Consider the following 2,384-nt stretch of genomic DNA (forward strand, 5'->3'; position numbering starts at 1 on the left):
GTGGTTCTCAACTCTGGCTGTATGAGATCATCTGGAGAACATTTCAAAAACACTTATGTGAAAGCCCTACCCCAGACTAACTGAGTAAGTATTTGTGGGGGTGGAGCTGGGGTTCTCTGTTGGTTTCTGAGCTCCCCCAGGTGTTTCTAATAGTCAGTCATAGGGCTCCGCAGCCTAATAGAGTAGGTCTAATGTACTGTCAGTGGCCTAGGGGGCAGTGCTTTCGGATTCTAATGCACAGGGGACCAGCAGGTGGCGTGGTGGTTAAGGTGCTGGACACTCCCACATGGCCAACCACGATTTGAGTCCCGGATCTTGCTTTCTCACTTTCTCTCTCACGCACTCTCTCTGGCTAAATTAAAATAAATGAATGAATAAATAAAAAATTAAATAATTCTAAAAAAAATTCTACTGCACATTTGAATCATCTGGGGATCTCTTTAAAATGTAGATTCTGATTCAGCAGGTCAAGTGGGGCCCAAGGCCTCCATTTCTTTAGCTTTTTTTTTTTAAGTTCTTATTTTATTTATGCAAGATAGCATATGCACACAGATTATAGAGAAAGGTGTACCCTCAACAGGATCTTGTCACACCACAATGATCCCTTTTCCTTTCCCTTCCAGCTCTTTGGGATCTTGGGCAAACATAAACACACACACATCCTTTTTGAGGTGACCCAGCGATCTGAGCCCACTGTCAGCCATATGGCTTCCAGCTCTACAGTTCAGTTTGCTACAGACTGTGTGTCACCAGACTGGGCTGAGGATCACCATTGTAACAAGCTTCCACGTGATGTTAAGACTGCCAGTCCCTGGGCCACTCTTGGAAAAGTGGCTCCAGAAGGTGCTCTAGGGCTGTGGTCAACCCCTTGGTTTCTGGTTCTTCAGCCAGAGTGCTGGGAGTTACTTCTCTTTCTCATCCTCTCATTTCCACCCCATCTGGCCTTAGCCCTCACTCAGATCTTGTCAGTCCCATCCCACCGTTCTCTGCATGCACTGGGGCAATGGTTCTTTTCCCTGTTCCCCACCCTGACTTGCTCCCCTTGCGGTGGCTGTGGTCTTTGCTAGACTCCTGACAGGGCTTTCTCACTCCTGTGTGCCTCAGCCCATGCCCCATGCGGTTTTGGGGGCATAGAAAGCTTCTGCTTTCCTTGACCCACCTCGTAAAACACCATTCCACCCCGGACCTCCTCTTTCTCTGCACCAATCACCTGTGATCATTCTCCAGGAACAGGGTGCCCTTCTGGTTCATTGCTGTGCTCTCAGCACCCAGCTCAGCGCCTCTAAGATTCTCCACAAACACTTGTTGAATTTTACAAACAAAACCTCAACCCTGAATGAGCAAGGCCAAACAAAGGCCTCAGCTGCTCTCCTTCTGATAAAAATGAACATTCCTTTGAGATTATACAGCAGGCTTTAAACTCCCCACTCGAAAGAAAAAAAAAGTTGCTCAAATTTAACTAAGTGGTTATTTCCTGTCTGGGTCGGATGGTTTCCTACAAGCTCAAAAAGGGTAAGGGACAGGAACGAGAGGATGGATGCTGGCTTGGAGGTCTGCTTTCATATCTGCGCTCGTCTCAGCATTGGAAAGGCTAAAGCTCCGGCTCAGGGTGGGGACGGCCCATAGGGAGCCTCCCCGGCCCGGGCTACAGTCAGAAGCGCACGGAGGCGTGCAGGGGTTTGGAGCGTGAACTAACTTGGCGCGGTGGGAGGCGCCGCACGCCGTAGCCGTTCAGGTTTCGCGTCTTGCGAGCGCCCACATGGGCCTGGGGAAGGGGGCGGGGGAGAGGGAGGGCAGGTCCGGAGCCGAGGAGGTGGAGGAGGGGGGAGACCGAAGGAAATGAGACAACCTTTTCCTCCCACTGACTCGGGCTCCTCCAGCGTCCGCGGGACTCCGCGCGGCAGTCCGTGAGCGCAGAGGCCGGGACCCCGCGTCCCCAGCCTAGTCCCGGTCCACCCTGACTGCCCCTCTGCGGGATTTCCCTTCGACGTGCTGGTGCCAACCCAAGCCTGGGGCAGCGCGTTGGGGCGTCTTTCCCTTGGTGATCGGTCCAGGTCCCCCTGCTCGGCCCCGCGCGCCCCGAGTGCAGCCCCCGGAAGTGCGCGCCGGCGGCCCCGGCTAAGGTAAGTGGCGCCCAACGCGCAGGGGCGCCCGGCATCCCTGGCCGGCCTGGCTTCTCCCGAGCGCCCCTCGTCGGAAATACCCAGAGCACTTCTAACCTGAAGCCGCTTTGTTCCCGGGGTCCCTGCTCAGGTGTTGTAAGCGGAGCCCCCAAGGGAACCCTGCTTCCCAGAGCTTTCTTGCTTTTTTTTTCCTTTTCTTTTCTTTTTATTTTTTGGCTTCTCTTCCTCCTACTTTCCTGTTGCTTTCCTCCCGTCCCCTCC

General features: G+C 53.6%; 1 protein-coding gene across 1 annotated transcript in view; it reads left to right on the forward strand.

Annotated features, from left to right (window-relative positions):
* The first annotated feature begins 1,791 nt into the window (after nucleotides 1–1,791).
* The window catches only part of EVA1A (eva-1 homolog A, regulator of programmed cell death), a 58,634-nt gene continuing 58,041 nt past the window's right edge, over nucleotides 1,792–2,384 (forward strand). Inside the window, exon 1 of the mRNA XM_006151190.3 lies at nucleotides 1,792–2,123. The gene's annotated coding sequence lies outside the window, so the exon portion shown is untranslated. The remainder of the gene's footprint in view (nucleotides 2,124–2,384) is intronic.

This window comes from Tupaia chinensis, unplaced genomic scaffold (genome assembly GCF_000334495.1).
Source record: "Tupaia chinensis unplaced genomic scaffold, TupChi_1.0 Scaffold000316_1, whole genome shotgun sequence".
Lineage (NCBI taxonomy): Eukaryota > Metazoa > Chordata > Mammalia > Scandentia > Tupaiidae > Tupaia > Tupaia belangeri.